Raw genomic sequence first — 11318 nt, forward strand, 5'->3', positions numbered from 1 at the left:
GGCTAGTGTAACCGAGGTTATAAAAGCCTGATTAAAGTACATTTTATTAGTAAAAGTAAATAGTATTAAACAGTATTAAGCAGATTTGAGCTAATATTAATGAATTTGTAATTAAAAAATAAATAAATCGCAGATAAGCAGATTTATAATAAATACTGAAACTAAATAAATACAGACACATTCTTTTTGGAAAAATAAAGTTTTTTAAGTCCAGAAATAATTAATGTTATTTTTTTTAGATTATTTTACATATTTAAGCATTACATTTTACCTACCAGCCAATAAGGTGATTAGTTAGATTTACATGCGCAGGAAATATGGCTGACCTTGACCTAGATCTTCCTTTCTGGTCAAGCAGCCACCATGAGCAGTGGTGTTCCCTGGAGGAGAAAGTGTAAAAAAGTTATTAGTGCTTGGTAATTATGATACTGAAACCCAGCTAACACTTTATTGTACCCTTGTACGGGCTAACACTAGACAGTTAAAAGAACAATGCTCTGTCCACATCATTCCAGCAATAAGAGCAGGAGGTTCTCTTATAACATTTTCTAAGGGTATCGATGATGTCTTTAATGAATTCTATAAGAACCTGCTTTAATGGAGCCCAATATTTTTTATCAAACATCTTCCAAATTTATCAAATTTATCTTTATCAAGCAGCTCTTCTATTAAGTTCTATTGAGATCATATGAGGCTATGTTAGCTAGAATAAGGGGCCAAGAAAAAACATAACAAAACAAAAAAAAACACAAAGCAGCTCACAGACTTAGCTTCTCTGTCTGTGGCCTGCTCTGAGTTGTCAGGTTTTAGCGTATTGAGACGGTGTCTGTGCCCCAAAAAATTTAACCAGCTTGTTTTAATAATTTAATTAGTGTTAAATTCTCACATTCAAATGATAACAGCACCACCTCAGACCTAAAGCTCTGTCTACTTAATGGGCTTACACTAGAAAGCAGTCATTGTACATGAAATTAAGTGATCAGAAATTAGATGTCTGAAACCTGAATTAGACCTGATCAATATTTAGCACCAAATGTAGCCATGCCGCAGGTTATAATTATGTATATATCCCTAGATTATCAGGTAGAGGAGGTGGAGTATGCATAATCTACCAGAATACACATGATTTTCAAAAACACTAACACCTTCACTTCTCTACATTAATATATCCATTCCGGTCACAAATAATAATGCATTCACACTAATATTTATAGGCCTCCAGGGCCCTACTCTGAATTTTTAAAAGAATTTAGTCATGCTGTAGACTTGGCAGTGTGCAGTGACAAAGTTCTAATAGTAGGAGACATTAATATACATTTTGAAAAAGCAGACAATCCATTAACAAAGGCAATCCAAAACATAACTGGACCCACACATTACTGTAATCACACCCTAGATTTAGTCTTGACCCTGGGTGTTAGCATTGATAATCCAAATATTCTACCTCAAAGCGTAGTAATATCAGACCATTATCTAATCTCCTATGAGCTACATTTTAGGTCAAAAATGTTCATTTGGCCCTTGCCACTTTCTAAAACACGCAATAAACCCATTGGCTGCTGTACAGTTTACTGAAAACCTCCCAGATCTATTGAACCTAGCTTACACTCCATCAGACCAAACAGAGCAAGATAGAATAAAAAACAGTCTTTAAAATACCCATCAATTAACCTTAGACAAAGTGGCTCCGCTTAAATGTAAAACGACAAAGCAAAAAAAGCTCGCACAGTGGTACAGTGATCAAACTCGTACCTTAAAACCAACAGTGCGGAAACTAGGGCGGAAATGGCAGACGACCAAACTAGAGGTGTTCCACTCTGTCTGGAAGGACAGCCTTAGGCCCTTATTAAATCTCCCTCAGCGTATTTGGCCTCGCTGAGCAAGAATAACAAAACAAATTCCAGAGTACTTTTTAAGTGAGATTTCTAAACTTACTGAAAGTCAGGCAGATACTCAACCCCAGATTCCATCTTCTTTAACCAGTAATGCTTTTATGGACTATTTAATATTAAAATAGAATGCATTAAAACATAAATCCAACCCTCCTTATTAAATCAAACATGGCTGTTGCCTGGTGTAGCTGTTTTAGAACATACCTTCATTGTGGAACAAAGGTTGGAAGCCTTCTACCCGCTTCCACATCCAGAACTAGAAATAAAATTTCCTCAGCAAATTGCACAAACTGTACATTGGACCCAATTGCCTAAAAAATACTAGAATAAATACTCCCAATTATAATCAGACCTCTTTTAACAATAGTAAATTCATCCCTTAGCTTAGGGCATGTACCCAAAATCCTTAAATTAGCAGTTATAAAACCTTTGATCAAGAAAACAAATCTTCATTCTAATGTATTGTCTAATTACAGACTCATCTTGAACTTAACATTTATATCCAAGATATTAGGAAAAAGCTGTGGCCCAACAACTCTGCTCATACCTGAGTAAGAATGACATGAATGAGAAATTCCTATCTGGATTCAGACCCCATCGTAGCACAGAGACAGTCCTAGTGAAGATTACAAACGATCTGTTTCTTGACTCTCATCAAGGGTACATATGTTTATTAGCCCTACTCAACCGCAGTGCAGCCTTTGATACAATAGATTACACTATTCTACTAGAAAGATTAGAGAATGTGGTTGGAATCACAGGAACAGCCCTATCGTGGTTCTATCTAACTGAATACTATCTGTTCATAAAGGTAAAAGATTTATCTTAAAATTACACAAATTAAGATATAGAGTTCTGCAAGACTCGCTATTATTTACATTGTACATGTTACCACTGGGCACAGTTATAAGCAGACATGATGTTAATTTGCATTGTTATACAGATGACACACAGCTCTATATATCAGACAAACCTGATGATAAATCTAGATTAAAGAAAACTGAGGACTGCATGAAGGATATAAAACTCTGGATATCACAGAATTTCCTTCTTCTTAGCAGTAACAAAATAGAGGTTCTCCTTTTAGGTCCAAAAGACACTAGAAATAAACTATTTCTATTTAGACTTAATGTTAGACTTGGCTGATTTTTCCATTATTCCTGGTCCAGCGGCTAAAAATCATTTGATTGAAACAAACAAACAGCAGGTAAGCAAGTGAAGACCTATCAGTGAGGATAAACAGACAGACAGAAAGAGCATTGTGGATGGACGGATGGAGAAGAGTTTTAGAGGGAGAGACAGGATAGCACCCATAAAAACTTTCTAAGCTCTGTTAACATGGCTGCGCATTATCTCACTCCCCATACCCAATTTCACCACTTTCACCAGTGGTACTATTTCCACATATTTCTCAGACTAGGAGAAGCTGCATTTGCAAACACTAGTAAATGAAACTTCAACAAAATGCTTCTGGCTGTCTTACTAATGAGCTAAAAAAAAGTCGCTTCTTTGTATAGTAAAGCTAATTTTAAGTTTGGAAAGCTTAGTCAAGTTAGTTTGATATTGGCTCTATTGATCCTAAAATCTCAAACATTTTTTTTTTAACCGATGAAAAACTAGAGAAACTACAATCATTATATGTCCTCAACATTCCAGACTTTCCATTTTGACAAGGATATTTAATCAGAATAGCCAAGAATAGTGTGCAGAAACCAAAAACTCTCAGAGAGATAAAGATTTATATTATATCCATATTTTAACCGAATACTGTTCCAGTGAAACATCCATATAGCATATAAATCTAAAATCAGCTGTAGTGTACAGAGACACATCTGAAATGACTACTACCCTCAGAATAGCCTGCTTACAATTTGCAAAAAAGTACTTAAGAGAGCCTACAGAATTCTGAAGAAAGGTCTTGTGGACAGATGAGACTAAGATTAACCTATATCAGAGTGATGGAAAGACAGAAATTGTGGACTGCTCACTAGTGCTTGAAGGGGGGTAAAAGTTTGTCTGCACTCACCCTCTTATTAACAGTACTTACTTGGAGTCCATAGAAACAATCCAAAACATAGGAGTTGGAAAGCTCTCACGACGTGGTTTGGATTTCAGACATCCTTCTTTCTGAAGTTTATAATTCTGGGTGTTTCCTTGTGAAAGGAAAGTCTGTACAATGAAAGTCCTTGGTTTGAGTTGCTGAGAGTAAATTCGGGAGTGATACCCTTGTCCTACTGTCCTCTGTGTGTAAAGTTTACCCCATTGTCCATATGAAGGGCAAGTTGGTTGCGAGGACTGCAAATAGAAAAACAAACAAACAGAAAACAAGAAAGCCAAAGAGCACAAAACCTCACAAATAAAACTTACACAAAGCTTGGCTGAATATATAAAGAATTAAACAATATCAAACTTACCATGAGTATTAGAACCTATAGTTCCACCAGTAAGGGCCTCCATTACAGTGAGGCCTGAAGTCAGCCACAGCTAAACCACCTTGCTGCTGCAGGTTTCCCTCCTTTTGACTTATTGGTCTACTTTCAATATACTGCCACATAGTGGATGGAGTAGGAATTACCATGGAAAAACCCTGTCACAACACTGGAGTCAGCTATGGCTTCAAGTAGGCCTAAGTTATAGGATTTTTTATGCAAATATAGAAAATAGACAATAAACAAGTGGCTTAAAGGTCAAACCACAACAGGCCCAATGAGACCTAAAGAACCAGAACAATAGGCCCAATGAGACCTTAGTAACATCACAACAGGCCCAATGAGACCTAAAAAAAACCTTTTAGAATAAAAGTCCTGAGCTCAGCCAACACTGATAAATACACTAATTACAAATCAATACACATAACTTATCATCAAAATGACTGCATTTTCAGCTAAAAAACACTATTCTGTCAATGGTCATATCTGATATGAAGACATATTAGAATAACCTAGTATGTTTTGAAATCAACAAAATCTGTGTGAAATATGTGTGACTGTCTTCTATAAATATTTTGTCATTGTAAGGCAAATGCTGTGCCAAGGTCTTACAATATATATTTTTTATTTTCGTGACAAATATATATATATATATATATATATATATATATATATATATATATATTTATTTAATATAATATAATATAATATAATATAATGTAATTTAATGCATTTATATCCATGTGTTAATTTGTTATATTTTATTTAACAAAGTTAGTGAGGTAATGTTTACATTAATCGTGATGCCCGTAAAGCCGCGGGGGCACTGTAGCATAGCTGCTGCTTTTTCATTTCTTCACAGAAATTAATTCTAGCATTTTTAAACAACCTCTGCTCTGAAACCTTTTCTTGGTGCTGGTTGTTCAGTCCGACCCACCGTGTTGTATGTGCCCTAAAAATGTTCATAAAATGTTTTGGCAGAATTGTTAGTGTTGTGGGGTAATATCTTTTCATTAGGGGCCAAAATCCCTGGCAGCGCCCATGTGTGCTCAGAGAACTGTGTAACCGAGGGCAGGAGAAATATCAGTTGCGTCCTCCAAATTGCTCGATGCCAACATGAGTGTATTTACACAAACGTGCACCAATCACCCAAAACTAGAGCTGAAACGGTATGAAAATATAATTTCACGATTATAGTAACATTACATTTTTATATAGTTATCAGTATTATCATGTGCTGTTACAATGTGCTGAACAGTTCAAATATAGTGAATTACATACTGAAATCATTTCAGTAACACTGCAGGCTTTCCTGTTGAATGCCCACTCTGTAAACAAGGGAATAGCAAATGTAAAATGTACAAGTTTGTGCCACCAGTTCTCGACAAAACTGCATGCTGCACTCGATGGATTTCAGGCTTTTATAACTGTAATTGCGGCAGTAGTGGCGTGGTGGCGCCGTAACATAATCAGTACAGTGCACCAGGGAAGATACCTCCAAAAGTCAGCGTGCTGTGAGCCGCAGAATGAAGTCTTACCACACAGTGTGTCTCACCTGTGGTGCTGTGTCTCTGTAAGCAGCTCAAACCTCAAAGCTACCTGAGAGTTACCTGCATCAGAGTTGAGGGCAGAAACACTCCTAAAGATTCATCTCTGAAACTGATACTGCAGCATGCTCAGTGTTTACTCTCCCGAGGCCCCGTCTCAAATCACTCCCTCTTCACTATGTAGTGCACTTTGTGGGTCATGAAATAGGAGCACTTCCACCAAACAGTGCATGATAATCATTTCTATTCAGCAGTAGGTTCGAAAATTCCCTATGTAAGCCCGTAGAATCATCAGGGACATTTTTCACTCCAGCCTATACTTCCATCCGGGAGGAGATAAAGGACCATCCTTGCCAGAACTGCTACCAGAAATCCACAACGCTGCTAATCTGCTAGCTGTCCTTTCAGCAGTTCCCCTCTCCTTTTCAGACCCCGCTAGCGACAGTTCTAGTGACTATTTCTGATGTTATTAGAGACTTTCTGAGACTCTGAGGTGAACACACATGTTCCTCAGTTACTGTCCTCAGCAGCGGGTGCTGCCGTGAGCCCCGTCCCACAACACCCACAGTGCTATGTCTCACAGTCAGAGCAGACCCACACGGCTCCATGGCCACAATGCAAAATAACCTAACCCTGCCCCCTATTTACAGAGCGGGATGTAAATATAAATGCAGTCTTCAGAAAGACCCGAAAATAAATCACTGCATTTAACTTACACAGTCTCAGTCACTCACTCACCTCAAAAAAAAAAAAAAAAAGGAAACAAAAACACTGTGGTTAAACGTACAGTAGCAGTTTCACCCCACAACAGTCTTTTGATTCAATTTCATATTCTAACATTTAACAACACAGGTCATGAAGATATTTTGTGAAGTAGAAGCCTTTTTTAAAGGATAATTTTTTTTAAATTGTGTTCATTTATTCAGAGTTCATTTGTCGTTCTAACACATTTAGATTTAGGGTGTTTGTACTCACTTTGTTATCCCTTTATTCTACAGCTTCAAACACAAGCAAATGATCAATTATGCAAATTAGGCGATGACGTCATTTAGCGACTTCTGGCAACTTTTAGGACAGACAACAGCTCCTTTCCTTACTGAGCAGTTGGAAACACTACACCTACCCCTGTCAGCGCTGTGTTCAATCAACCAATTAACCACTAAGTTCAGCTCTATTCAGGATCTGTTGGAGAATATGCTCCGCATTATGAAGACACACACACTAGGTTAGCAAGTGCTACCTTCTCAATAAAGCTGTACAGGAAGATCCTGGTCATCTTAGCTCTTCTATTTGAAACAGATTTGGAAGTCATGTTAAGAAACAGCTGTTTTGATGTTTAGTTCAGCAATAGGTCTGTGGGTTGGAGTTAAGTGCAAGCTAGGCTGCTAATGACGTAGATTAGCTTAACACTGAAGTGCTCTCCTGACTCCAGCTTTAGCAGTCAGTGAGCTTTTCTCTAGTCCTACATGCTCTAAATGTATGTAGTCAAGTGAGCACTAAATTAGAGCAGTTTAAGCTTTAATTTGGGTCAATTACAGCTAAGGTTACCTGAGGCTTTTTAAAAAGGTCTCTCTGTTAGCCTCGACTCTTGTCTTATAAGAGGCTGCACTGCAAGGGTTAAGTGTCTTTCTTATATTATAGTTATAAGATGCTAATTTTAAACTTGTCAGGGGAAAACCACTTAGAAAAACTAAGTGATGCCATTCGCACGAGCCCCTGACAAGTTTAAAATTAGCATCTGGGTGGCATTTTTGGGCAATGCAGTGGCCACGTCCTAGTGCCAGATGCTGATTAGGAACTGAACCCCCTTTCAAAATGTGCCTCAGCTCTTTACGTATTGGATAGGCTTGACTTTGGGCTTATATTATCTTACTAAACTGAGAAATCCTGCTTTGTGAAAATCCCCCAAGGAGTGGCTAAATGTTTACATAGGATACATCTGATTATGTTAGATGAACAGAATTACTGAACACATTTGATTCATTTAGTTGCTCTTGGCGTGCAGGAATCCCACCAATGCAGAGTATGTTTAAGTTGCCAAAGCTTTAATAATGAAGAGCCCTTTCCTGAGGGATGTTGAGGAGAATGGTGATGTAAGTTTGTTTAAGAATCATTTTATTATTGTTGGTCACAGAAGAGTAGTTGGTGTAATATTGGTGGAGAGATTTGAGTAATTCTCTTTTTTTGGTTGGGACTGATAACTTGTGTCTTTGATGAAGGAATCATGCATTGTTGGAGAGGATGCAACGTCTGAGGACCCCATTAAGGTGTTGCATAAAAAGGACAGGAAGACACAACCTGATTTGAAGATCGTGAAGGACCTCATGAAGAAGACCTTTGCATCGGCAAAATCTTTGCCGTGTTAGGATAAAATATGATAATGTTTTATAACCTTTACATTTTACCTCCAAAAACCTAATAAAGATGGATTTCTGTTTCTGATGCTCGTTTTATTAATGCTAAAGGTGAGGATGTTTACTACTATATAAACAGCATTGAAAGACCTTTCTGGTACACTTTAGTCACACTAGGGTCCAGAAAGGCTTGTCACTGGGTGCTGTCTCTAAAAGCACATGTTGGTAACTTTTGCAAAGGGGACACAGTTGTACCATAGTTTGAAAGTACATTTTAGCTTCTTAGGTACTTAATATTAAAATATGTGTCCTCCAGACTATCTGTGTGACAGTGGAGTACGGCAGCTCCACTGTAGCAGACGGAGGCCATGCAGTAGGTGGTGTGAGATATGCCTTCCATGAGAAACGTTCCTTATCAGCACTGTGTGGAAAGAGCTTTTAGCTGTTGTGGCTTTTTAACAAAACTATCTGTAAAAATTAATTAATCTTTATTGACAAAATTTGCAGAATCTTCTGCAATTTACCAAAAAAAAAAAACAATTTATGTGGATATATCACTGCCAAATACTGTTAATCATGCATTTAACAATGTAGAAATGCAGGAAAATATGTGAGCAAAGAAAGAAATATTCAGTTACATAGTCACATTTTAAAAAGTTATAAAGTGTGATTTATTCTTACATTTCTAATAGTTCAAGTCAAGTGGCTTTTATTGTGATTTCAGCTCTGTACAAGTACACAATGAAATGAAATGGTGTTTTTTTCAGAACAAAAGGAGCAACATGAAACAAAACCAGAAGAAAAACAATACAGTACAGAACAGACTGTAAAAGCACAACATGCAGAAATAGGTCACAACATTAAACTAAAAAGACAATACAATAACTACAATAACTACGACTCCTCACTGAGTAGAGGTGGTGATTATAAGGTGTGTAACCCTGTTAAAATAAGCTCCTATTTCTGAGCTCTTCTATAGAGTCTGTGCTTTTCCCCTTCTCTCCCCTCTTCATTTCTCCTTACAGTCTTCAAGCGGGACTCTGTTGTGTCCAGAGCTGATGCTGAGTCTCCATTTTTTCCACATCTGTGTGTTTGAATTCAATTTCATTCAATTCAACAAGCTTTTTGTAAAATTCAGCAAAATGTTCTCACTCTCCACTCTGTTTTTGTGATGGAGTAAAGACCAGTGTTAGTCCTCAGCCCCGGCTCTGTAAACGAAAAGCGACCTAAAAACCTCGAACAGAGAAACTCGAGACTGTTCCAGCCAATCAGCAACAGGGGTCATTCGTACTTGTGCAGAGGATGAGGGAAAGGGATTGGGCAGGAGGGACAGGGCAGACTGCTCATAGGTGTATCTGGTACGTGTTGAATGGCACCTGTTGCTGATTGGCTGGATCAATCTTGTGTTTCTCTGACCTGAGAAAGAGTTGTATTGTGCTATTATATAGCCTTGACTTTGGGCTTCAGTTATCAGGCTAAAATGAGACCTCCTGCTTTATGAAATGCACTGCAGAACACCATCTGGTAACACTAACTAGCTGAGCTGAACTCTATTTCTGTATGATTTTTTTGTACTTGTTTGGGAGTGACAGCTAATACAGGAGGTGCTATAGAGTCGGGTTTAACAGACTCTGTTGCGACTGGGTCTGCAGGCTCGACATGTCACAATCTTCTAAATGAAGCTTCTCTAATTTAATAGTAACAAATAGTACACAGTGTTAGAAATCCAGCGTCCAGGAGACAGATTCAGGAGTCAGGAGACTGGATCTTCAGTGTTGATGAGTTTATTGATACACACAGAGATGTACAACTCGATCGGTCACGGTCAACCCAGTCTGATTAGGGGTATTTTGAGAGGGCCTTATATACATTGGAAATTCTGGGAGGAGAAAGGTTGATGAAGAGGAGTTTAAGGAGGAGTAGGAGGGGGATGAAGAATAGGTCACTTGGAGTATCAACAGTAGGGGGTGATATTTATCAATTTAAAGAGAGGTAGGAGGTGGGTGAAGTTGAGGGGGGGTTGATGGTATACAAAGAGAGAGAGTGACCACTTTAGGCCGGCAGACGAAGGGTATTAAAAGGTGAGACAAAGGATTAAGATAACCATTTGATAACAAGTTGAAACCACATGAAAGTAATGTTCGAAAAGACCATATTTTCTCTCAACAGGAAGAGCAAAACATAAGGAACACACCTATACAGATAAAGATGTATTGTAAAGGTAGGAAATTCATAAGAAATTATGCAAAATGAATCATCATGCACTCACAGTACCTTGAAGACATTTAAATATATTAAAGCACACTTCACCACAACCAGAAAGTCTGGTATTTAATAAAATCTTAATTAACAGAAACAATATAGATTACAAGCAATACACAGTTTATATAATGTACCAATTTGTCTATCTTGGATATGTCACATGAAAGTTCTGCAAGCTGAAGCAAGAGCATTTCACATTGCTTTGCCAAATCACTGCATTCCGGACAAGTTCTGCAGTTCCAGACAGCCATACCTGTAGCATAAAAACAAATAAGAAATAATTCATGCAAACAGAGCATTAAAATCCTCTTACACATCCATGCTTATAATCAACTCTAGAACTGGGGACACCAGGTATACACACACAATTGACATATCGCACATTGGGGACAGCCTCATGATCTACACACGTTATGGTAGATCATGGTAAAACATGCCTCATCTCTAACGGAGCAGGAAGACCAGTCTGTCTCAGGGTTCTTCTGCATGCAGCTCACAGAGTGTTCTCCTTGTTCCTATATTAAATATTGTGTTAAGACGTTATTTTTTGCAAGAATAAAACTTAATTGCCTCTCTAAGGCGAGAGCTTACGCTTTAAGAGTTAAGTGGCAGGTGTTGGGGGTACGGCCAATATTAGGCCAATATGTCCCGGCAAGCGCTAGCATCTATTTCTAACATTACCCAGCGTAGTACAAATGGAGCAGGTTGTGGTGAAGGGCTATTGCAATTCCCAAACCAGGCAATAATGCAGCTGCTTAGGATGCTCTCCACAGTCCCCCTGTAGAACATGGTGAGGACTGGAGGAAGAATGTGAGCTTTCCTCAGTCTCTGCAG

The sequence above is a fragment of the Salminus brasiliensis genome, chromosome 3 (assembly GCF_030463535.1).
Source record: "Salminus brasiliensis chromosome 3, fSalBra1.hap2, whole genome shotgun sequence".
Taxonomy (NCBI): domain Eukaryota; kingdom Metazoa; phylum Chordata; class Actinopteri; order Characiformes; family Bryconidae; genus Salminus; species Salminus brasiliensis.